We start from the raw sequence: 26,595 nt of genomic DNA, 5'->3' as shown, positions 1-26,595 counted from the left end.
TTATATGTGTATAGAACAATAAATAACCATTAAAATATATTTCTAGCAATATTTCAAATCTGAAACTTTATATTACATTTATATTAACTTTAAAAATTCATAAATCAGTACTTACTCTCATATATGTTTATATATAAACATATATGAGAGTAAAGGAAAAGAGAATAAAGGAATACATCAAAATGTCAATAATAATTTTTTTCTGGGTGAGAGAATTATTTATAATTTAATATATTTTTCTGTATGCTATTTGGTGTTTTTCAGATTTTTTTCCTTAAACTTCACATTTTCTTAATTTTAAATGACATTGATGAATATTTTTAAGATTTTTAATAATATTAAATACTCTTTTTAAAAGCATAAATAGATCTTGTTATATTTCCCCTTACACTCCCATAACCCTTTAGGCCACAGCCTCTCAGTGTCTCCATATTTATCCATGTTTGCTTTTATTTACTAAATCATTAAAAGAATTTTAAATAATGTTTATATTTGTGATTGCTATTATTTGCATGCCTCTTATCCTTTCTCTTTCTTTATTGTCCTTTCCTATGCTTACTGAAACTACTGAATATAAATTTGGGGGTTGATGAAGTTGACCAATAGGAAATCAGCTACAGACCAGGGGGTGGGAATAAGAAAGGTCAACATGTTGCATCTCACATTCTGCATTAGTCCAGACCTCCAGCTGACTGGTGGCCCACCCTTGACATTTTTGGATTTCACTGATCTCTACTAGCTCTTTATTTCCATAAATTCCATTGATCCATAGCTCGGTGATAATTTTCTGCTACTTCTACCATATTAATGCTTTTCCTTTTAATGCAGCCATTTTTAAACATCTGGAGTAAATTACATACTTGCCACACCTCATAATGACATAGTATTTCATACCAGGATGATGTTTAAGAAAGAAAAATTTTCAAAATGGGATTAAGGGGATAAGCGGTTTACTCATTCAACTCAAGGAAAACCAGCTTGTCCTGCAGAAATGGGTCATGGGAAATTCCTGGTACACAGATATCCTGATTACTCAAAATATCACAATAGTTATGTAGGACAGAAGAATAAAGGAGGGCAAGGCTTCAGTGATCAAGTGGCTAATGGGCATCATCATGGTGACACAGTGATGACAAAGATTGTGGGGGAGGGAGAACAGTCATTCCTAATTGCACTGCATAGATGACAAAATGGAATAAAACAAAAAGCTCAGAGACGTCATCTCTCAACTCAAAACACTATGGAAAGCATCAAGCTTATATATTGACTGTAACATTGCTGCTATAACAAATTACCACAAATGTAGTTGCTTAAAACAACACAAATATTTTTATCTTTATAGATGAGATCCTGAAAATCTTGTTGTGCTAAAATCAAAGTGCATCAGCAGGACTATCTTCCTTCTGGTGGATCGGGGTGGGGGTGGGGGGGGGGAGATTATTTTCCCTTATCGTTTCCAGCTTCCAGAGATGGACCGCATTCCTTGGTTCTTGGCTACTTTTTCCACCTCAAAAGCCAACTGTGGAACATACCGAATCTCCTTCTTGCTCTGACCTTGATTTTCACACCTCCTTCTTTCACTTATAAGGATTCTTGTGATTGCAATAGGCCTATTTTAGTAATCCAGTATAATCTCTACATCTCAAGATACTTAATCATATCTGCAAAGTCCCTTTTGCCATATAATGTAACAAATTCACAAGTTCTTAGCATGGGGGAGGAGGGCATTTTTCTGCCTACCACAATGGCTAAAGGTAAAGCACCAAATCTAATTATGTAGTATGCAACCTTACATAGCTGGTTAGATGCCTGACTCGTCAGTCTCCATCCCGAGGAGAAGCACTGGTTTGAAAGGAATGTGACCCTGAGACTTAGAATGGAAATATTTGAGCAGATATAGACAAGTCTGAGAAACATTTTCTCCTGATCCAATCTAACCCACCCCTGCCAGAAGCAGCCACCTCCTCATTTCTAAATAAACTCACTTTTTTTTAATTAGGATTTTTTATTATTTATGCCCAGAGGAAGATCTCTCATCCTCACTTTATATTCAAATTCTACCACTTTTTACTACCTCCAAGTTCATGAAATACAGTCAATTCTTAGAATATCCCAGAGGGAGAAAGGATTTGTCATGTACACTAGCCAGGGAAAAGGCAGTGTATATGCTAAAGAATTAAAAAAAAAAAAATTCTCATGTGTAGCATAAAATGTCTGAGGAATACAGAGTATGAATGAGTTCTGATGATAATAAGTTAAATATAATGGAGCATAAGGTTAGATCTCTTTGAAGTAACCACAGATTCAATGTGATTCTGAAGTTAATGTATAAATTTTGAGTAGCAAGTCATTTGGTTGATTCACTGAGGTCTAGTGTCAAGAATGGCCTCTAGTCCATGTGGTTAAGACACTGGAACTTCCCTGGAATACTACAGATGAAGAAATCCAAAGTTTCAAAGAGATTCAAGATTGAAAGTTGATCAAGTACTTGGAAATAAATATTCAGCAACCGTCAACTGTACCCACTGAAGGGGATTTTGAAGAGATTCCCATCATGAAGACATTTATATATTAGTATGGAGAGCAAGAGCCTCCTTCTAAAGATCAGTGGTAGCTATCTTCTGCAAACCAAAAATGCCAGTGGGACATGATGCCATAAGATTGGGTTCACTGATTGATTACAGTAGGGACAAGGGGATTATACTAAGAGACCAGATATTAACATTATTATAGGACACAGTTTGTGCCTCTTCCCACATTTATATGTTGAAGCCCCAATCCCCAAAATTAGTTATTAGACTTCAGAAGGTAATTAGATTTAAATGGGATCCTAAGAGTAGCGCCTCCGTGATGAGATTAGTATCCTATTAGTATTAGTATAGGAAGAGCAAGAGAGACCAGCAAACTCTCTGTCCCCTCTCTCCCTCTCTCCTAGGCTCTTTCTCTCTCCCCTGAAAATATAGTGATTATATGTCCATCTGCAAGCTAGAAGGCGTTCTCTTACCAAGAACTGAATTTGTGGGTATCTTAATGGTGGACTCCCCAGCCTAAAGAACTATAAGAAACAAATGTCTATTGTTTAAGCCACCCAGTCTTTGACATTTTGTTGCAGTAGCTTGAAAAGACTGAGACAATCATTTGATCTTCAAAAATAAGATGGGAAAAATTACTATAATAAAAAAAGAAACACACTTCTGATCTTCAAGGATCTGTGGTTTGGGCTAATTAATCACGATAATGGTAGAAATTAAATATATGTAGAATGAATAAAAAATGTTTTTATTCATAAAATCAACCACTTCTCATTCACTCACACAAACAAACAAACAAACCTTCTAGGTCTGATGAGATAGTGACTTGAGTCACCATAGTGGAAATCCATCCATGGCTTCTGACATAGTTTCTGAACATAAGCCAATGTATACATCTTTTGTTCCTTGATTGGGAGCTTGATTTAAGACTTAAGATAGATTCATCTACAAAGGATGCCATCTAGTAGTACTATTTAGGTAGCTTCCCAGGATTTCTTTAAATAGTTGTTTATTGCCATAAGGTATTTCCTTATCTTGGAATTCCTGCATGAAATTTTATATTACATACAAAGATAATTTTTCTCAGGAAGTATAATGGTTAACTTGTTTTCCATTGTATATTCAAATATAGATAAAATATGTTCTTTTACTTAAAAGCTAGTTTATTCAAATATAAAACTTTGGATCAAAATATTTTTTCCTAAGAACTTTCTTCTTCCTGAATAGCTTTTGAAGACACAGTAGTTGTAGAGTTCTTCAGCTGGATGTTAGTCTAATTCTCAGTAAATTGTAGTAAACATGGCCTTTATTTCTTCCTCCTATGTTTTTAGAGGGTTTGGTTGACACACCAAGTTCATCACCTAAAAAAATCTCTAGGAAGAAGAACTAGTAGAAATTTGTGTATAACTAAATATTGTTCAGTTTTAGTCATACAGAAGTTGTAATAAAATTAAGGGGATTGTGGAATATCAATGTTAGTTAATACAATATTTTATCCTTTATTTGAAGGTTTTTAATATGGTTTTCATCACTGTAATTGTGATTAATTATCATCTCGGAAATTTGTTGATAATATAAACAGACACCCTAGGTTTAATCCCCTCTTTCTTCTCTTAGGAAGTCTGATCCTGCATGTTTATATCTTTAACATACTATTTTTATGTTCTTTAGAGTTGAAGAACTATTTTTCTGAATGTTTGTTCTAATGTAATCTGCCATATAAGAGTTACCTGATAAATCCATTTGATGGATGAATGAAGTAAATGAATGAATCAAAGCACCTCTTAAAGGGAAACCAAAGACCAAAACATTTTTTTTCTTGTAGGTGAAATTCATTTCTAAAACCACAGACTCAATGAATCAACAGGGTACAGCAATCCAGAGTGCAGAAGGGCAGTGGCCTAGGTATATCAGCTTCTCTGAATCTGTATTCCTTCATCAACAAAATGGTAGTACCACTCACCAGGTTCTTATAAAGATTACTTTAGCCATTTGTGTTAATCTCTGAGTACTTAATAGGCACAAATTAACAGTGGTTCTTTCTCCAGAAAAGATTCATGTCTCTCATTTTCATACATATATGTGTATATATATATATATATGTATATATACACATATGTAAAGTATATATATTTATGTATAAATATATTTTACATAAATATTTTACATTATTTAAGTACATATATGTATAATATATATTAAGTATATATATTATATATATAATAATAAGTATATATATATATATATATATATATATACTTAAACCTGCTGAGCACTATTATGTATCTTTTCAATCAAGTATAAACATCGAAGTCATACAATGAATTGGTTAGCTCATGCTAACCTGAGCTTATTATTTCAGTAGTATAAATTTTCCGCACTATAGGCCTTTGGCGCTAGATGAGCTGTCCAAAAGAATCAGCAAGATAATATTCTAGATGAAACTATAAATGGAACTCTTACTATACCTGTACTGATTCTGAATTTGTTAGAGATAAACAACAAGCATGCAAATAGGGTTGTGAGGAATAAAGTAGATTAGAGACACACAATAGCAAGATTTAGACCCTTGTGCCCTAAGGAAATTGGTAAAGTAAGCCCCGGAATGTGAGAAAGCAATGAGAGTCTACAAGTGTTAGAAGCAACCAGATTCAAGTAAGTTGTCAATAAATATCAGCAGATAATAGAGAAGATGGTTTAGGTAGGTATCAGTTGAAAAAAAAGTCTACCTGAAATTTTTATATACCTCTCCTTTTTACATTATTCACAGTCACTAATCATAATAAACCACTGAAAAAATAGGGATGAGCAGATATTTGGCAGCTTAAACAAGTACAATTTCCCAGAGTTAAACCTAAAAAATGAATAGTGCTGTATACTCTTAATTATACATAATTATGTATTATATATTAATTATGATTATATACAATTAACCTTAATTATTTACATATATAAATTATTTTATATTATTTGAGAGAGAGAGAGAGAGAGAGAGAGACAGGAAGGGTTCTAAAGGTCAGAATCTTGTTAGAAAAAGGAAATAAGAAAAGCTTATAATGTTTAGGACAAATGAAAAAATTCATATTACTAACTTACATGAGAATGAGAAAACTTGTCCTGGAATTTTTAAAATTTTTGTTCTTTTGGAAAAGATACTATTTGGCAAACATATCCTACTAATTTTCAAATCATGTGTGATTCCAGCTTTATTGTTCCTCCATATGGGTGGTAATAGGACATAGCAGAATACAGTCTAAATTGTTGGAAGACCATTCTAGACAGGGAATGCAGATGTCCACAAGCACAGCAAACCCATAGGGCACTGTTAGGCAGTGATGAGGGGCTATGTGAGGCTGTGTTGACATCTTATATATAAAATATGAAAAAATATGTGGGAGGATGGAAAAGTCGTATGCTGCTCTGTGATTTTTCTAAGCTGATGAAGTTTAAAATCTCCCAAGAAGTAACTGGGGATAGAAAGACTGGAAACTGACAATACACTAACACAAATCCAGGCTTTGTGGAGACTTAAGGGAAGACTGTGGCCAATCTGTCAGGGTTTTGGAGTGAGAGGGCATTGGCCTAACCCAAAGTGCATTTCCAGATTGCTGACCACAGAGCACATAATGCAGCCCAGGCTGTTTTTCTACTATAAATTTTGTGCAATCTACTGGGGAAGTGTTTCTATAAAATGAAGGAAGGCTCTGGACCTTCAGAAAAAAAAATGTAGGGACAGTGAGTGCCAGAACAAAGGCAGAGGAGAGTGCCTGGACAAGAAGAACAGACTGCAGCAAACCCTCCTGGCAAGAAGAATAGGCTGGAGGTAAAAGCAAGTCTAAAGGGCTTACAGTAACTATTTTACTCTTGCCATTACTTTGTCCTGGTGACTAAGGAAGCAATTTAAGCTGTTACAGATGGCTTCATGCTTAGCCCGGAGATCATTTTACTCAGAAAACAGGGCTTGCCAGAAACCCTTCTGTTTGCCAGCTTGAGACTCACAAATAATGAGACTTGATACCTCTACAAGTTGGAGCTCTTGATTTCAATTCACTGAAAAGCTGCAAGTACATATTTAAAGATCACTCTTTCACCATGGATATGGAACATCTCAGTAGCGTACATTCTATTAAGTGATGGTTAAATACCCTGCCAACTCTAAGTATAAATGGCCTGAAAAAAAAAAAAAAAGCGATATGGATGTTTAGGCTCTACTCAACATGGGTCTCAAGCTTCTTACCGAGTGGGTCAAAATGAACTTTCTTCAACAGAGGACTTGAATGGAACAATAGAAAGCCCCCAAATATCTGGAAAATCTCCTACCCATGGAAACAAACCAGCCTTTTCTGGGCTATGTGGAATAGATCAATGAAGGAATAACACTGACATAAGATTAATATCACTGCCCCAAAGAAGATCCCAAATGGCAGAGTAGCCATTCAAAATAACTTTACTTCTACAGGAATGAGAGAAATGAAGATGAATAATAGATTCAGGGTCAATTTCCTTAAATCAACAAATAAGACCTCAGTTCCGCATATATGATAGTTCATCACAGTGATTTTGGTTATCACGACTGGACTCTGGATTGTGTGCCTGGTGTAACCTATCAACCTCAAAAAATAGCATATATGAGTAGAAGATGCAAGGCATATAAGCAGAATAGGCAGCTCATCTAGAAAACATGATATACAGCAAATATCTGAAAACTGTCTCTTAGGCAGGAATAACAAAAAAAAATGTAACCTAAATATGCTTCAGCAGAAGGGGAAAAAAGGGAAAAAAAAGGAGAGAGAAGGAAGGGAGGGAAGGAAGGAAGGAAGGAAGGAAGGAAGGAAGGAAGGAAGGAAGGAAGGAAGGAAGGAAAGAAAGAAGGCAGGCATCTGAAGGAAGGAGGCCATTATATCATTAAATTGAAAAAGACCAGGGGTAATATCTTTTCCTTCTGTATTGGCTCTATTCTCTGGAAGATTTTAACAGTGAGAAAAATGGCTGCTGGTAATTCTAGAAACTAGTTTAAAGTATGACGTCTTTCTCCAGAGGTCTAACAAAATTCCAAAATTGAAGAACACTGGCTTCTATCAGGTTTCATTGCCCTCTCTGAATCACTGTAGCTAGGGGGATGGAATACTCCGATTACCTGGGCATGGAACAAATTTGTCCATCTGAATTCAAAGAGACAGGATTAAGTTCACTTGAACCACGTAATTTAGAATGAGTAAGGAAAATCAGCAAACTGTTACTAATAAAAGAGAGATACCCAGCAAGCAAAAAAAAAAAAAAAAGAGAGAGAGATTTTTGACTGAACAGTACATAGGTTTCATCTCAATAAAGATGTAGAAATAATATGAATGTAACCTCTTAAACTTAGCTTTTTACAGGAAGCTAATGCTCTTAATCTATTCCTTGCACATCCACCAATGAAATGGGATTAGTCCCTGCGTTCTCCTACTCGCTCATCCTTTTCCATGAAGACTGAGTCATTGTCAAAGGCAAGCAGTGTTATTTGGCCTCAGTCCTAATGCGTGGAGAGTTTTTGTTGTGAAGTTAAACTCCAAGTCAGTAGTGATGGGATCTTCTCCCACACGTTTGGCAGGTGAGACAAATCTGGAGCCAGTTTCATTTAGTAACTGCCTGAGGAGCTGATATCACATTAGGATTCAGGGCAAAAGCCATATAATGATGAAAAATATGCCTTCACTTGGCCTTGCCCTCTGTTCACATATCTATCAGGCATATTGCTTTTGGGAAGTATGGGTTGCGGGAAGGATTCAATTGGTTGACATTCTGGATCCAGGCCCAAATACAATCTCTTTTCACCCTTTAGCATGATTTACATTTGGCCCAGTGTCTGCAGAACATATATGTGGAAGGAATTTAAAATTAAGAGGAAAGTGCTCTAAAAAAGAGTGAGACTCATACTTGAGGAAAGGCCTCAGATGTTTATATAAAATTTCAAGCACAGCTGTGCATTCTGAGTAATATCCCACATGCAGTAAGCAGGATCTGGTGTTAGTGGGGATTGGGATTTATTTCTTCTTCCAGACAGGCTCTCTTGGGAACTCTAAATGGTAAAAGTAGTGAACTTCCATATGGGCTAGGGTAGGCCATAAGTCGTTCTCTGCAGATGGAATTTTTTGGCCATGAGCCTCCTCACCTTGCTTTGAACTCTGTATTTCCTCTCTGCATGCTGAAGGTCGAATCCATGATCAACAATGAATTTGTGGTAGGACTTCATTGGGGGATTCTTGTAGCCTGTTTGAAATATCTCTGAGCCACCCACTCCATCACTGGTCAGTCCATTTGATAAACCCTTATCTCTGAATTCCTAAGACAAAGAGAAAGAAAACATTTCATTAGTATGCATGGCTCAAACACAAAATATCTCAAGCCAACCCTGTTGCAAATTTTTCTATTAGGGATCCAGATGATATAGTCAATAATCCATCAACTTTATGGCAGGCATCATATACCAAAGATATGGGTTTAGTCACAGTGAATAAAAAATTTTATCACTTGAAATGTGATTTTTGTTTTCCTTGAGCTCAGGCATACAAAGAGAAGCTTCTGAAGGGTCAAAAGGAAAAATAAGTAATGATTATGTTAGACTACATATAACAAAAACTCCCAAAGTACAGTAGTTTAAATACTTACATGCACTGATCTATACATAGCAAAACTCTAACAGAACATAGCCTAGGGCAGGTTTGGTGACTCCTTGTTCATCAGGCACCCAGACTTCTCTCTGTTCTATTATTCTACCTCATGCCATCTGTACTTGAGTTTTACCTCATTGTTTAAAAGGGTCAATGGAGTTCCAACTATGAATTCAGTATTTCAAAGAACAAAAAAAAAAAAAATAGGAAGAATATAAGACTAAAAATGTCCACTGCCCAGATAAGTCATTTTTCTTTAAATATTTCCTATATTTATTAGCAAGAAACATGTCTTCAATAACTAGAAAAGTGTCTTTTTAGCTTGGTATATTGCCAACTTGGATACAATTATTTACAAATTAATATTCTCTGTCAAAAGAAGTTGTCACACATCCCTTCAAGTTTTTAGTTTTCTGATTTCTGATAATCACTACCCTAAGCAATAACAACATTCTTAATTCACTCTACCTACTAAGATCATTGGATCAATATACTGGGAAAGTTATTGGTATCTAGGGAGATTTTAAAGTATTACTCTGCTTCCCCCTTCTCATTTCAACATTCTTCTTCCTATCTCTTCCATATATACATATGTATGTGTTTATATACACACATAGGCAAAGACACATTGTCTTGATATTCTCATGGGGCATAAACAAGTAAAAGATTTAGGTAACTTGGACTGTGTATTCAAGCCAAATATGATCACCTGAATCTGCATTTTGAGAACGTATCTTTAGTCTTGATCATGGTTTACCACTTACACTGCTTCTTTGGAGATTTTCCGTTACTCAATATCTAAAGGTTTCCATTGTAGAAATGTTCCAGAATTACTTTCCAATACGTGACTTCCACCCAAAGATGCATAAAAATTATTGGCCAAACTTAAGTTGTACAAGTCAGAACAAAATCTAGCAATCAACTCTAGCATAAATAATGCTTCAGAAAAATCCTCATGAAGACTATTTCTAATTAAATATGATAAGAACACTCAAACTTCACTAAAAAGCCATGTGAAATCTAAGTATGAGCTTTCTCAAACACATTTATATTATCATCTGCCTTCATTAGTTAAATGGAATGATAATTATTATCCATTCATAGTATAATATTAAGTAACTTAATATTCATAAATTGCTTTTTAAAAGTACCTGCAATTAATAGGAATTATATAAATGCATGTTAAATTTGAAAGATCATAAAAATGATATTTCAGCTTTAGAATTTCACTTAACCTCTCTATGTCTCCATTGTTTTCAACCAAAACATGAAAATCAACCATGATCTTTTACATATAGTGTGGGGAATATTAAATTACTCAATTAAATAAAAAATTAAAGAATTTTCTTTTTTGATAAGATCTTTGCTATATTATTACTATTTATTTTCACAATTTGGGGTATACACTTTTAATGCTTTTTACAATATTTTTTACTTAAGTGATTAATATTTTATTGATTTGTCTAAGTTTAAGTATTATTACAGCATGAACCAAAGGTCATTTAATATCTTACACAAGAAGGCAAGTGTTTTTTTTTAACACATTAATATTTAGCATCTACTAGTACCAGACACTGTCATGGGTGCTTGAAGTATAATAGGGCAAGTCAGATACATTTTCTACTCTCAGGAATCTCATGGTTTAGTGAGAGATACAGGCAAAGAATAATAATGAACTTGAACATAAAAGGTGACCCAAGATTCCCTTAGTGGGGGTAGGGGAGCCAATGTAGCTGAAGCATATGAGCAAAATTTATCATAGTAAGATTAAAAATGTAAATTGTTCTATATGTGTAGTAAGAATTGTAATGCATTCCACTGGTCATGTATTTAAAAAATAAAACCAATAAAAAATTTTAAAAATGAAAAATAAAAATAAAAATGCACACTGCTTTAGTTTTAAAAATGATTAAAAATATGGGCATAGTAATACTAGACATGACTCTGACACCTTGGAAGAATCTTAAATCTTATTTTCAATGGGAAGGCATTTCATAGCTAAGTACTATAACTCAGGTTTTTAAAAAAAAAACACCTTGGTTGCTGTATACAAAGGTTTTGACTAAGAAAGAGTAAAGGCAGATAGACAGGAAGCTATTAGCTTCTGTCAAAGTGAGAGATTATGATGATGCTCGGACACATTCTAGGCTGTAGAACCTTTTTTTATACCCGGATATCTCTCTCTGTCTCTCTCTGTCTCTCTCTCTCTCTCTCTCTCTCTCTCTCTCTCACACACACACACACACACACACACACACACACACACACACAACACACACACACACACACAACACACACACACACAAACATACACATTCCTACATGCACATACACAGATAACAAAGACTATCAGATAATATGAACAACCCCTTTAATAGATGGAAAACTGAGGTGTTATAAAGTCAAGCTTTTTTATTCCAAATTTAGAAGGTTTTTTTTTTTCTTTTTATCCCCAAGAACATTCAGAAAATGAACGGTCATGGTTGCATGTTGTAAAAATAAAAATTATATAGGTTGTATGATATTCTACAGGCTTAATAAATTTTAAATATATTATAAATTGTAGTATGTTGCATGAAAAGCAAGATGAGATGATGATGAGCCTTCTATTATTGCTGGGGCATGAACTTCACATGACTTCACAGACTTAGGGTCCTTTGAGTGGATATAAGTCTTCTGGGTTCCTATTGAGCAATGCCATCCAGAATGCCCTGCTCATAAGAACTTTCCCACTCTCCGCTACTACACAATGTTGAAGTCAGTCTGTCCTCACTGAGTTCTATTTTTTCTATTTTTGAGGTGCTGATGATCAAACCCAGCTCCTTGCACCAAGGAGTCTTTCACAGAGCCACATTCCCAACCCCTCCCAGTCCTATTGTTTGGTGAAAGAACGCAATATTGTCTTATGTGAATGCTGCTCCTGATTGAGGAAAAATTATTTCTTTAAAAAATCTTGTTTTAAAAATTAATTTCTCTTAAAATGTGGGAATCAGATGATTGACAAACATTTCCAAATTGAGAATCATCTTTCAAAATTCAGGAAATAATTTGCAAAGTAGAGAAGGAGATTTCCACAATTGTATAATCCAATAGTTTAGATTAGCTTTAAAAAGAAAAAACGTGCTTTTAAACAAATATCAAACGTGGAAAACTAAGTTTTCATTTAAGAATATATATTTCTAAAATTTCCTTCTGATTATTTATTTCAACAATGGAACTTATTTTTTAGATTAAGAAAATACTTTTGTACCTTAAAAATGGTTTATGAAAATGATTTGTTTAAATCTGGATGTTCATTCTCTGCTGGTACAAATGTAACTTACTCATTATCTGAATGGTAGTTAAGGGCTTTTCTTGAAAGAAGGTAGATAATAAAGCAATAAAATGACCACTTGGTAAAGACTGTTCCTACTTTATGACAACCTATTAACCTAATGAGGTTGCAGTATTTACACATTAACAACAAAGGAATCAAGAATGAAAAAATAGGAGTTCAAAAGTTAGATTTGAAGTTCCCACAATTAATTATTACCAAAGCTGAGATTTGAACTGCGGTATCATCAAAAGCAACATAGGCACCTTATTCATCCATCAGGCTGCATAGTTTTCATTATAGGGAAACATAAGGGTTAAATTCTCTCATTTCATCTTTATAACAAATTATAAATATATGACCTTCATGTTCCTGAGAAATTGCAATATGAGTAACAAATTGGTATTTTTCATCTAATTGAATGGAATTAATGTGATAGAAAACTTGCAGGTGAAACTGATGAATTGCTATTAGTAATTCTTTAAAAAGATACAAAAGAGACATGTAGATAAAACATAAAATGATGATGTAATTTACTGTTCAAACTAGGACTCTGAATTTTTTCCAGGACAACAAGCATAAACTAAGGTTATATTGAGCAAACTGAGACATATGATCACTTTTCGAACACCAGAGATAAACAATATACCACATCTGCAAAAGAGTAATGATGTTGAGTTTTAAACTGTAAACCAGGAAAATTCTAACATAAAATGGACAGATAATAAAACAGAAAAGATTGTTTAAAAGATTAGTAAAGATAAGCATAAGCTCATAGAGGCCAGGTTTTGCAATTCCAACTATGTCTTGTATTTCAACTGAGGTCACAGTGTCTTTTAATATACAGAATATTTTTATTCAATTCATGTCTTGTAGAAAAATCTCAGGCACTCCACAAGATTTCTAGGAACTCCAGAGAAGTTTCACTATCTTGGTTCCATCTGGTTCTAGGTTTCTGATTCTGAACTATGCCAGTTTAAAATCTGTTTTCCTTTTTTAACGTCTCAAAGCAATTATTTCTTTAACCAGAATCCATGCAAGTAGATAACTAAAGCATTTTTCTTAATTTTAACATAGATAAACCAGCACACACACACACACACACACACACACACACACACACACACAGAGAGAGAGAGAGAGAGAGAGAGAGAGAGAAAGAGAGAGAGAGAGAGAGAGAGAGAGAGAGAGAGAGAGAGAGAGTACTAGTTGTTTATGTATGAAAAGAGAAAAAGCAGGTGAGGTCAAGGAATTTACAGAATAAAAAAATGGATAAGAACACCAATCAAACTTAGTGCCACTTACTGTGAGATCTTTACCACCTTACATGTAAAATGATAATGTGAAATCAAGTAACTGTTGTAAGGAGCTATGAGATAAGGTATGTTCTATTATCCCAATGACTAGACACAAAGATAGAGCTCATAAATATTAGTTATCACTAACAAATTAAAATTTAATCTCCAATTATAGAAGTCCTTTGGCATATCTGCAATATTAGACCCCTTTTCTCTTTTCTCTCTTTAGCTAATCTAACTACTCTTTTATTTTCTTTACACTAAGGGGTAAGGGGGGCATTATTTGGAGTAATTCCTATTTTCTAGCAGTAGAAGAGGTAGAAAAGGATTTTTTTTTTGCAAGTTGCATACACTCATCTTTTTTCTAAGTGAGATTACTGGATTTATGGGCCAAGGGTGTTTTCATAAAGATTTTAAAAATCTACTATTGCAATAACTTATTCTATGATAACACACAAAGAAGAAAATTGTAGATAAATTATAATATATTTTAGTACATTCATTGCTAGTTAATTATACCTAAAGTGCAAAATGGTAGAATTCATTTTTACATCATAGGTGATTTTTGGAGATTGTGTTATTGTCTCTAAGATGATTTCTTATTTGTGCCACTTTAAGATTCTGATGACTGTAGCAAGAACACACTAATATGACTACATATTCATACATATAAATAAATAAATCTATGGGTAAATATATCTATTAAAGTTCACAAAGAACTCAAACAGAAATATTTTGAGGGAAGTCATTCATAGATCCATACTTGGAGGACACAGATGATTCAGACAACACCTAAGATTTGGGAGGGTTCATAAACCCCAACCTAAACTTTTTGACCCAAACAAATCAAGAAATGAGCAAAAATCTGTTTTAGTTATACCAACATCATGGCTAGTGCTGTATAGAAAATGGCCAGAGCCCAGTTTTTACATATTTAAACATAAATAAGTCCATATAAGTATTCCAAATGCAGAGTAATGCATACTTTCAGTTGTTGATAAATATTGGAAGCAGACTTTTTCAATAGCCAACTAACAGTCAGGCAAAAAGATACAGGGGTCCACTCAAGCTATTAGGGCAGCATTATTATTGTGTTTTCAAATAGGTACAAATCCTCCATATAAATTTGTATTGTGAACAAAACTTCCATGGGTAGTAGCAGGACATCTTATAACCGACAATATACTTTTTGAGTCCTCTGTCCCAGGATTTAAATCTTAACTCTACTTGATAACTGTGAAATAGAAGCTACAACAGCATGAAAGATCTGAACTTTTGAGGTAAAAGCATCATAATGCTCTTTGAATAACTAGTGAGTTTTTCCTCTTTCCATGAAGCACACCCTCCAAAATTCTTCATTCTGGGAAGCATTTGTTTCACTTACCTTCTTAGTACAATCAATTTTGAATGTCACTGAGATAACCATTGCATTTGTAGTTGCAATCAGTGCTCTGTATGAATGGCAGCACATACATTTGGTTTTCAAAGTTGTATGTGAGGATACAGAGGAGGACATATATCCTAAATACATTAAGTATAATGACTCATTCAGTCAAAGTATGTCATACCTACTGCAGCATGTTTTAACATATTTTTAAATTAAAAAATTGAATGTGCTAATTAGCTTGATGTGTGTGTGTGTGTGTGTGTGTGTGTGTGGTGTTGAGGATTGCTTGATTCAATCATTCCACAGTTTAAACATTCATCAAAACAACCCATTGTAGCCTATAAATATGTAATATGAATATTTATTATTTGTCAGTTTAAAGTAGAATTTAAAATATTTTAAAAGGCTTGATCAAATGAAAGCAGTTTATCTAACTTAGAAAATATTCCTCTGGGAAGAAAAGTTATAATGCATACAATTCAACTTCATGTTTTACACACATTTCCTTGATCATTTATTTTTCTGATCACTATTTTCCTAATTTATGAGAGAAGTCATTTATCCCATCTCACATATGCTACAATGTAGACCCAGGTCTCGGAATGAAGTAGTGGAAAGAACAATCACCTTGAAGTCAGGAAAGCTGCTTCCAAGTCCAAGCTTTACCATTTGTCAATAGATGACCTCAGAGAATTCACTTAACCTCCATGCCTTTCAGTTCTTCATATAAAATGAATGAAAATCATACAGTTTGTGTTTTAGATTTATTTCTAGATAAAATAAAAGAAAGAAAATAGGATATGGCGGTGGGAAAGATAGTAGAATGAATCAGACACTATGACCTTATGTACACACATGATTACACAACTGGTGTAATTCTACATCATAAATAACCAGAAGAATGAGAAGTTATACTCCATTTATGTATGTTGTGTTGAAATGCATTCTACCGTCATGCATAACTAATAAGAATAAATAAAACCTTCTTGGTTGACATTTTGAAAATAATTTAATTGCTTATTTCCTTAAGCATATTTTTAATTTTATAATTTTTCCACCATACTGCCTTTTTCTCTTAAAGAGTATCTTTGTTTTCTAATATATACTATTATATGGTGATAGTAGACGCAAATGTGACTCCATTTTGTTTTATGACTTCATCCTGTAAAACAACCATGCCAAGTAGAAGGGTCATAACTGGGGCAAGATGTTCTTTTCCTTTTGCTATAGAAACCTTTAAGAACACGGAACTACCTAATGGGACATTGTTTCTGTAACTAGGGTAAGAGGGCTCTGTTTCTGTAACTGGGGTGACTGGGCTAACTGTGATTGGTTAGGCTTCCTTCCACTTGACTGCACTGTCCCGCTTCTGTAACCTGGCTTGCTTGCATTGGCTGGACCCCCGAACATCCCTTTTGCGGTTTTCAGGCTTATAAGGAGTGCCCTTGCAATTGTTCAGGGATGATCAGGGGAACTGCATTATGTTCTGGTCAGCCGCCACCCGTGTGCTTTGATAAAGGCTTGATTCAATTATACGTGAGTGGTCTGGAAGTCAGTTTATGAAACCCTGGGACGAAGCTTTAACTATAACAATATCTCTTTCCAGAGTTTCTAATCTGCGATTTTATGATGGAGTTGGAGACTTTCACTTTATGGCTGACATGGAATTCTGAAATATAAAGTGATTCATCAAAGGTGACATGATTAAATTCCATGCAAAGATAATACATATATGTGTAATTACATCTTTTTGCCTTAATTATTACATATATTCACTTCAAAATATCATATTTTTAATGTGGTGTGAATTCAGTTTGCTAATATTTTGTTGAGAATTCTCGAATCTATATTCATCAGGGATATTGGCTTGCAGTTTTCCTTTACTGCTGTTTTGGCTAGTTTGGGTAGAAAGGTACCATTTTCCTTGTACAATGATTCTGGAAGAATCCTCACGTCTTCAATTTTTAAGTAGTTTCAGAAAATTGATATCAATTTTTCATCAGGGTTTTGGTAGACTTTAGTATAAAGCCATCATCCTGGGCTTTTCTTTGATGGGATTCTTTTCCTACTGAATCAGTCTTCTAACTCACTGATCTGATTTCCTGTTTCTTCACAGTTCACTTCTTGCAGAGTGTCCAGGAATTATTCATAGTAGTCTTTTATATTTCTGTGGAATTGTTTGTTTTTTGTTGTTGTTGTTGTTGTTGGTGGTGGTGGTGGTGGTGGTGGTGGTGTGTGTGTGTGTGTGTGTTTGGAGTTTGAACCCAGGGGTGCTTAAACACTGAGCCATATCCCCAGTCCATTTTATATTTTATTTAGAGACAAGATCTGGCTTAGGTCTTGCTGTATTGCTTAAGGCCTACCTAAGTTGCTGAAGCTGGCTTGGAACTTGCCATCCCCCTACCCCAGCCTTCTGAGCTACTGGGATTACAAGTATGCATATCCACACTTGGCTGTGGTATTGGTTCTTATGTCTACTTTTTAAATCTGATTTTATTTGAGCTTTCTTTTTCTCAGACTCACGGTTTTTTAAATTTTTTGTTTATTTTTAAAAGTCAACACTTCACTTTGCTGATCTTTTGTATTGTTCGCAATCCCACTTGTGTGTATATATTTAAAAGGAATGAAATAAGTATGTTGAGATAGCTGTACTTCCATGTTCATTGTAGCACTATTCATAACAACCAAGATATGGAAGCACCCTAAAGTTTCCATCAATGGACTATTAAATAAATAAAATATAGTATATATACACAATGGAATACTATTCATCATAAAACAATGGCATCTTGACTGTGTTAGTCAACTTTCTGTAACTATAGCAAGATACCTGAGATAATTAACTTACAAAGACCAAAGTTTATTTTGACTCATGGTTTCAAAGCTTCCAGTACATGACTGAATAACTCTTTAACTCTGGGCCTGTGACAACACAACATAGCTTGGTCTAGGGAATCTATGGTGGACTAAAATTACTTATCTAATGAGCCAGGGAGAAAGAGGAAGAGAAAGGGGCTGAGGTCCAACTGTCTTAGTAGAGGACAAACATCCAATGACCTAAGGACCTCCTTACTAGGTCACACCTCCTAAAAATTCCACCATCTCCCAATAGTGACACTCTGGAGACCAAACCCTTAATACATGGGTCTTTGGGGGAGCTTCAATATCCAAGTTATGGCACTGATATTTGTGACAACATGGATGAACCTGGAGGACATTATATTGAATTAAATAAGTTGGACACAGAAAGAAAAATACTATATGATCTTGCTCAGGTAAGGCATCTAACAAAAAAGTCGACTGCATAGAGGTGAAGTAGAGTGTTGGTAGCCAGAAACTGGAATGGTTAGGGAAGAGGGAGGAATAGGAAGATGTTGATTCAAGGATGCATAATTACAGTTAGATAGAAGGAATATATTTCAAGAGATTTGTTATAATAAGAAGATGACTGTAATTAATGATGATAAATTATATTCTTGAAAAATGTCAAGAGACTGAGTATTATGTGCTTTCACCACAATAATGATACTGATGTGAAAGAATGTATTTGTTAATTAGCTAGATTTAATCATCTAGTAATATACATATGCTACCTTTGCAAATGTTAAAAATATAATTATTTTTAAATCTTTCCAAATTTTTAAAAAATACTTAATGCAAAAAGATATTTCTAATGAAAGATATTTGAAACACCAAGGAAGTTTTATATTTTTCCATGTAATTTCAAAACAGCCTATTTATTGTGCTAAAGAAAGTATCTGGACAGCTAGCATTTATTATAGTAAGACTTTCTCTGCATGGTAAAGTCAGAAGGTTGGATGCAGGAAATAAATTATCAACCAGCTAGTGTGTATTTTTTTTTCAGGACTTACTCATAACTTTCTCAGCTGTCATTTCATATAACCATGTCTTACCTGCAAATTAAGCTCTCCTTTTATCAAACTCAGCTGGGGGTTATTATATCAGCTTTAATGCCTCTAAAAATGGTACTAAATGTGGATTTATATCACAAATGGAAAATTTGAGAGCAGGGGACATTTTCCATGTGGCAGTCTCATAAAACTATCACTTTTAACAAACAACTTGAATTTAAGGGAAATTTGCAAAAAAATCTTTTAAGCACATTCACAGTCTTAGGAGGAAGTGCTAATATGGAATCTGTCTGTTCTGCTGCAGCTGCTTGATTTATGAAAGCATAAACAACCCTGACTCATTCTAAGGAAGTCGTAATTACCATATGGAGTGTTAAATGTACAGACACTTCATAAGGACCAATGCAACAGCTTCAATTATAGTCATTATGCTATCCCTGCTCTGAAATCTTACTTCAATCCCAACTGAAGAGGAAAAAAATAAAACTCTACTGAGTACCTTTCAATATCAATCTCACTGCATCTTGAAAATAAGCATATATTAAGACACTTAAAATACAAGGTAAGTAAAAGCTAATTAGGCAGGTAGGACTTAAATGACTATTTCCTCAAATGTTGGATAGCGGCTTTATCAACACACTTGCCCCATGGTGTACACCATTGCTACCCAGTAAGGCTGTTGATGAGAAGACTGCACAGCAAGGCCTTCTCAGGTTCCACTGGGAAAGGCAAACAAGTAAGCATTTGAAATAGACTGTGATGTAAACATTTGAAATGCATTTCAATGAAATTCTGATAAGTGCTGTCTTCTTTTAAAAAAAAATCAATGATGAAAATACTTGTGTACACATAATTGGCAATCTTCATATCCCAACATGCAAAATTGTATTATCTAGATTCCAAAGAAGTATTTATTACCAAGATATCATTCTATCAGTTTTTCAAATAACTACTTAACTTTCAGATACCCTCTGCTCTCATTTGAACATTGAATAATATGTATTGGAGCACAATATCTGAACAAATTCTCCAAAATTTAGACTATTCCATTAAGATGTCCTGGAACCAATGGGAACCTATTGATAGTTTTTTAAATAATACTAGATAAGATTTATCTAGTATTTGTATGTGCTAGGCAATATTCTTAAAAGTCTATATATCAACCCATTTCACCCTAACAATTTATATAAGAGACACTTACTATTCCTATTTTGCAGTTGGGATAGCTGAAGCACCAAGTGCTTAAGTATCTTAACTAAAGTTACATATAATGGAGTCAGAATTCAAACACCCTGGAGTCTGATCTGTGCTTGTGTACATCTCAAATAATAAAATGATATCAGATATAAACTTTGAAAAAGTATCATGACATCAATATGTCGTATACAACTGTACAGGCATGAAACTACTAGTTAGAGAACTACAAGTATATTCTCAGGAAAAAAAAAACTAAATATATATATATATATATATATATATATATATATATATATATATATGTAAGGACTGGGGGCCATGGTGGAAAATCCCAACTACTAGGGAGCCAGATGCAGGAAGATCACAAGTGTGAGGCATGTATGCAGCCATGGTTTCAATCCCAACTACAAATTCTTTTTAACACATGAAAGAATTTGAAGGGAATTTTTAAAATTTTGGTGACTGATGGGGAAAAGATGAGAAGAAAAGAAATGTAAATAAAGATTTGAGCTTTGGGAACTGAGATGTCAAGAGAAATGCTTAAACGAAGGTAAGAGTAAAGGAAAGAGAAAATTATAGCCAAACTGCCTATCACTGGAGAGGTGGTGTGTGTGAAACAGATACTGTGTATGCTAGGCATAACTAGTTATGATAGGTAAATCAATTGTCTTGCTAGTTTCTATTCTTTTTCTTTTTTTAAACTATCTTTTTTTTTTTTATGTGGTGCTGAGGATCAAACCCAGTGCCTCACAGATGCAAGGCAAGCACTCTACCACTGAGCTACAGCCCCAGCCCTACTTTCTATTCTTTAGGAAGGTAGCATATAATAGAAAAAAAAAATCACAAAGAATTTTCAGAGATGTCTTATTCCTTCGGAAAATTTTACAATTGCATCTATAAATCCTTAAGGAATTTTGGACATAAAAAAGGTCTTTCACATCCTTCAGGCTAAATCATCAATGGTAAAGGGCCAGCATGGTTTGCTGTCCTGTGACATAACACATCACATTCACTCTGTCATTTCTCTGCATAAGGTCAATTGGTTTTGAATGTTGGCTATTATAGAGCTGAACATGAAGCAAGACTAAGTGAATCACAAAGGGTGAAAATCCAGCACAGGAACACAAAACCTGGTAGCCAGGTGGTCCTCAAATGCCTGCTAGCACTATTTCTTCCAGTTGGCATATAACATCTGTTTCTCTAGTGAAAGGGTGTGAAGAAAATGACACAAGTGGTAAGCACTGACATATGCAGGGCAGAGGAAGTGATTTATTTTATATTAAAGATTGTTACTGTTGCAAAAATAAAAGCACAACTTGAATATGCCTCTGTAAGACTTGTATAATATGTGTGTGTTTAAGAGAAAGATTGTATATTTTTATTAAATCATAACAAAAATACAGGGCTCTGAAAATCTAATTAACACAATGAATAAAAACAGGAGGCCTATTAAATTATTTTCTGAAATATGGGTAGGATTTTACCGAGAATTTAAAAATAAGAAAAGAAGGAGGAATACCTAAGAAACGATATATTAAACTATTCATTTTCATCAACTAGAAACATATGAAAGAATGGGTCGATTTTTTATGAAGAAAAAAAATCAAACAAAAATAATTTAGGAGAATACTAATTAGAAATTATTAATATAGTAATTTTAGAAACCACTGATTAAATGAGGTGATAAAATATGTAGCTTTTAGGATTAATGAAAATGACAGCATTTCTAATGGCAGTTAGTATCAATTATATTAGCCTCACAGAATGTGTTTGTGGAAAATAAGAGGTAATATGGAATAAAGATTAACCTTATTAGTTTATTTTTTTATTCTTATTTATTTTTTTTGTACAGGGGATTGAACCCAGTGGCACATTACTACCACTAAGCTATACCCCCAGACCTTTTCTTTATCTTTCTTCTTTTTTTCTTTTCTTTCTTTCTTTCTTTATTTTATTTTTATATTTTATATTTTTATATTTTATATTTTATATTTCTTTTTTTATTTTTTTTAAGACAAAGTCTCTCTAAGTTGCTAAGGCTGGCCTTGAACTTGCTAACCTCCTGCCTGAACCTCCCAAGTCACTGGGATTACAGAAGTACACCACCACACCCAGCATAATTAATTTGTTTTCTAAACTGACAAAAATTGTGTATACTTTGGGGGTATAGCATGGTATTTTCAAATATGTATACATTGTGGAATAGCTAATTGAGCTAGTTATAAAATGTATCACCTCACATACTTATATTTTTATGGTGAAGATACTTAGAATCTATTGCCTTAGTGACTTTCAAGAATACAACACATCCTAGTTAATTATAGTCAACCTGGTGTTCAATAGATATCTTGAACTTATTCCTCCTGTCTAACGGAAGCTTTGTATCCCTTGACCAACATTGTCACACACCAGCTTCTAGTAATCACCATTTTCCTCTCAGTTTCTATAAGATCAACTTTTGTCAACTCCATGCCTAAGTGAGATCTCATGGTACTCATCTTTCTGAGTCTGGCTTATATCACTTAACATAATATCCTCTGGGTTTATCCATATTATCATGAAGGACAGGATTTCCTTCTTTTAAAATTTAAAAGTATTTCACTGTGGAAATAGGCCACATTTTATCCTTCATCTCTTCATTGATACTTGGGTTATTTCCTATTTTGTCTACTGTGAATCATACTGCATTGAATATGAAATGCCATATCCCTTCAAGATATTGTTTTTATTTCCTTTGGGTATATACCCAGTTGTGAGATTTCTAAGTCATATCATAGTTCCACTTTTAATTTGGGAGGTACACCTCCATACCATTTACCATGGTGATTCTGCTGATTTATATTTCCAACATCAGTGTGCAAATGTTTACTTTCCGCACAACCTCCACAACACTCCTCCCTTTGCCTTTGTGAGCATAGCCAATATGGAGGTGATATCTCATTGTGGTTCTCACTATCCTTAACCAGATGACTAAGCAATGATGTGGAGTATATTCTCAAACAACTGTCAGCCATTTATATGTCCTCTTTTTGAGAAAATGTCTATTCAGATCTTTTGTTCATTTTTTAATTGGGTTGTTTGCCCTATTTTTTTTTTTCTTTTTCGAGGTGTCTGAGTTCCCTAATTATCTTATATATTAACCCCTTATCAGATGTATGGTCTGCAAAGAATTTTCTCTCTTGCCACTGGTCATCTCTTTATTCTATTGATTGTTTCCTTGGCCGTGCAGAAGGATTTTAGCTTGTGACCCATTTGTCTACTTTTGCTTTTATTGTCTCTGCTTTGGGCATCATATTCAAAACTCATTGATGCCATGCAGCTTTTCACTACATAATTTTAAAGTTCTAATCACTTTAAAGTTCCAGGTCTTATATTTAGACTTCATTCCATCTTGAGTTGATTTTTGCATACAATATAATGAGAGTCTGCATGTGGATATTCAATTTTTATAGCACTATTTATCGAAGACACCATTTTTACTCATTGTGAATTATTAGCACCTTTTTAAAAAAATCAATTGACTGTAAACATGTGGATTTATTTCTGGGTTCTCTATTCTGTTGTATTGTTTGATGTGTTGTCTATTTCTTAATGACATGTTTGTTTTTAAGACAATACCATGTTATTTTTATTTCCATAGCTTCATAGTGGACATTGAAATCATTAGTGTGATCTTCAGCTTTGCTCTTCTTGCTATAGATGACTTTGGCTTTTTGTGTTTTTTTTTGTGGCTCTATGAGATTATCAGAATTGTTTTTTTTCAAGTTCTGTGAAGAATATCATGGGTATTTGGTAGACATTACATTGAATCTGTAGATTGCTTTGATTAATATGAACATTTCATTTTAACAATATTAATTCTCCCAATCAATAAACATGATATTCACTTCCATTTAATTTGGGCCTTCTTTAATTTCTTTCATCCATGTTTTCCCCTTTACAATGTAGAAGTTCTATCAGTTTTGCATCACTGTGACAAAATACATGAAAAAAAACAACTTGGAGGAGGAAAGATTTTTCTTGGCTCACAGTTCAGAGTTCTGAGTCCACGGTTGGCTGACTCAATTGCTTTGGACCTGGGATGAGGCAGAACATCATGATGGAAAGGCATGATGAAAGAAGGCTTCTCAGCTCTTGGCAATCAGAAAGTGGAGAGGGGTGGGATGGCAGGAGGGACAAAGGGGCTGGGTAAAATAAATATTCTTTCAGGGAACTCCCTCAGTACCTACTTTCTCCAACTAGGCCCCATTATGTAGAGGTTCGACCACAGCCCACTAATGTCACCAAATTATGAATCCCTCAGTGGATTAATTCACTGATGAGGTCACAACCCTCAGGATCAAATCATTTCCTTAAAGCCCCACCTCTGAACATGGCTGCAACAGGACCAAGTCTTTAACACATCAGGGGGACATTCCATATCTAGACAATAACAAAGTCATTCACCTCCTTGATTAAATTTATTCCTAAGTATTGAATTTATTTTGTACCTATTCAAAATCGACAGTTTTCTTGATATTTTTGGAATAGTTAATTATTAGTGAATTGAACTGCTAGTGACTATTTGGGGTGGGGGGGTGGAGGGGGTATTTGAATCCAGGGCCTTATGAATGCTAAGCAAGCATTCTACCACTGAACTACACCCCCAGCACCACTACTGATTTCTGTCTGTTGATTTTGTGCTCTGCAACTTCACTGAACTCATTTATTTAGTTCTAACAATGTGGGGAGTAGATCTTTTAGGCTGTTCTATATATAAGATCATGTTGTCTGTTGGGCTGGGGATGTGGCTCAAGCAGTAACTCACTCTCCTGGCATGCGTGAGGCCCGGGTACTAAAAAATAAATATTAAAAAAAAAATTCTCTCTCTCTCTCTCATGTTGTCTGCAAACAGGGATGATTTAACAACTTCCTTTCATATTGGAGTGCATTTTATGTTTTTCTCTTATTTGATTGCTCTGGCTAAGACTTATGGTACTGCATCATGTTGAATAGCAATAGTGAAGGTAGCCATCCTTGTCTTGTTCTTGAACTTAAAGAAAAAACAGTTTTTCAGTAGGTCCGACAGGTAGGCCTATACACTGGTGCTGGAAGGCCTACCTGGCCACCAGGGTGGGTTTAAAGGATCAGTGTGTGTACCCTGGTCTACAGTTTGGAGCTGTGAGGACTTGTTCAGTTCTGGGTTTCATTGGGACAGACCCCATGGCTGGGTCTGAGGCTAAGTTCTGGTGCTCACTTCCCTCCCCCACCCCAAGGGCAGGGCATCTCTCTCCACCATGTGCTGCTTGGGGTGGCTGTGATATGATGTGCAGTAAGGTGAAAACTGTCCTTTGTAGTGTGTCTTGTTTCTTCATCCAAGTGCTGTAAAACCTCACCTGAACTTTTTTAGCCCTTGTGAAAAATGTTTTCCAGTGGATAGTTGTTCAAACGGCTATTTCTGTAGGGAGATGTGTGCTAGAAATTCCCATTATACCTTTTAGATGATACCCCCAATCTGAAGATTAATCTTTAGATCTAGACTCCAGATGTCCACTAGTTATAGCCCTATTTTTACACATGAAAAATTGCAAGTAAGTGCCAGGCAGATAAAGTGAATTTCCCAGCTAGAATGACCAGGGAGTTCAGTTAGTGGGACTTATAGCAATAGGAATGGAGAACTTTCTTGGGAACTGTGATATTGTCGTGAGCTCTGAATAAAGGAGATCTGGGTAAAGAATTAGGCATGGGGACAGGGAGACACAAAATTATTCACTTACAATAAACAAAAGGTGAATATGTTGATCATAGAAAATAAAAAATAGAGAACCTGAGAACAAAATTAAATAACTCATTAAGAAAACAAATGTGATCCTAGCACCATTTATTAAAGAGACTGTCCTTTAAAAAGGAAAAAAAAGAAAGAAAGCAAATATGATAATACATTGCTTAATAATTTGTTATAATCCTTCCAATGAGAAAAAAACTTTTAGCTGGGAGAAATGATATGTACACCTGCAATCCCAATAGCTCGGGAGACTGAGGCAGGAGGATCTTGAGTTGAAAGCTAGTCTCAGCAAACGCAAGGTGCTAAGCAATTGCTGACACCATGTCTCTAAATAAAATACAAAATAAGGCTGGAGATGTGACTCAGTGGTTGAGTGCCCCTGAGTTCAATCCCCAGTAAACCTCCCCCCAAAGAAACAAATTTCTCCAAAATCTGAGCAATGAACTCATTGGAAAAACTTGTACACATACAGAGTAGGTATGTAATTAGGATTTGACCTCCCTCTATGAATGAAAAAAGGCAAAACTAAAATATAATAGATTGAGTAATTAAAATAAGACATTGTTGATATTTTATTTTT

At 34.5% G+C, this 26,595-nt stretch overlaps 1 long non-coding RNA gene across 1 annotated transcript in view; it reads right to left on the bottom strand.

Annotated features, from left to right (window-relative positions):
- LOC144250335 (uncharacterized) overlaps nucleotides 1–26,595 on the bottom strand; it is a 77,780-nt gene that overhangs the window by 12,467 nt on the left and 38,718 nt on the right. The window contains exon 3 of the long non-coding RNA XR_013342454.1: nucleotides 8,686–8,856. This is a non-coding gene — a long non-coding RNA (uncharacterized LOC144250335). The remainder of the gene's footprint in view (nucleotides 1–8,685; nucleotides 8,857–26,595) is intronic.

The sequence above is a fragment of the Urocitellus parryii genome, chromosome 2, assembly GCF_045843805.1.
Source record: "Urocitellus parryii isolate mUroPar1 chromosome 2, mUroPar1.hap1, whole genome shotgun sequence".
In the NCBI taxonomy this organism is placed as follows: Eukaryota; Metazoa; Chordata; class Mammalia; order Rodentia; family Sciuridae; genus Urocitellus; species Urocitellus parryii.
Note: the sequence above shows the minus strand (reverse complement) of the source record. Positions and strands in the feature narration are given on the sequence as shown.